At 35.2% G+C, this 816-nt stretch overlaps 1 long non-coding RNA gene across 1 annotated transcript in view; it reads right to left on the minus strand.

The window, feature by feature from the left end:
• LOC116843892 overlaps positions 1-816 on the minus strand; it is a 5,802-nt gene that overhangs the window by 223 nt on the left and 4,763 nt on the right. The gene's annotated exons all lie outside the window — the stretch shown is intronic.

Below are 816 nucleotides of genomic sequence, written 5' to 3' on the forward strand. Positions count from 1 at the left end.
TTTTTATTAGCACAAAAAAAATTAATATAATTTTGAAGAACGTGCCGGAGCCTGTTCTCATTGCAAAACTGTGGTTCTTTGTGCTGTGCAGTTAAGTTAAAATTGTTTTCTTTGTCAATGTTTGGTACTATCAGCGTGTATTTCATGACAAATTGTAATGGGATACATATCTTAAATTGTAAAACTTCAAGTGCTACTATGTTAATACGGGCTGCGCTTTTTTTCTTGTTGAATAAAACGTTCATTTTTGGTCAATTTTGGTTTTCAGGTCATGCTAGACTTGTAAGCGGTTCGACTTTGAAATGATCTTTAAAGGTCATTTCGACTCTTAATATAACTTTAAAGTTTCTATTTAAAAAATTCGATTTGACCTTCAAATGACCTTGAAGGTCAAGGTCAAGGTAAAATTGAAGGTCACCATCCGATGTCCCCCTCCGAACCCAACAACTTTTGTAAGGGTTATTTGGATTGGTGGCTCCCCGATAAGATATGTATTCAGGTGCGCAATTTCAAATATTTTGTCCTTAAAATAACTTCTGAAGGTCCAAAGAAGAGCCTGAAGTACCCATCTAAACGTAAAATTTTGCGCTCTTTCCGAATCCGGGGTCAAAAATAGGGGTTTCTATTTAAAAATTCGATTTGACCTTCAAATGATCTTGAAGGTCAAAATGAAATTGAAAATCACCATCCAATGTCCCCCTCTGAACCCAACAACTTTTGTAAGGGTTATTTCGGATTGGTGGCTCCTCTGACGAGATATTCAGGTGCGTAATTTAAAATGGGACACCCTGTATATATATATATATATATATATAT

The sequence above is a fragment of the Odontomachus brunneus genome, unplaced genomic scaffold (assembly GCF_010583005.1).
Source record: "Odontomachus brunneus isolate Ranch 3 - 2012 unplaced genomic scaffold, Obru_v1 Obru_scaffold_003, whole genome shotgun sequence".
NCBI classification, from domain to species: domain Eukaryota; kingdom Metazoa; phylum Arthropoda; class Insecta; order Hymenoptera; family Formicidae; genus Odontomachus; species Odontomachus brunneus.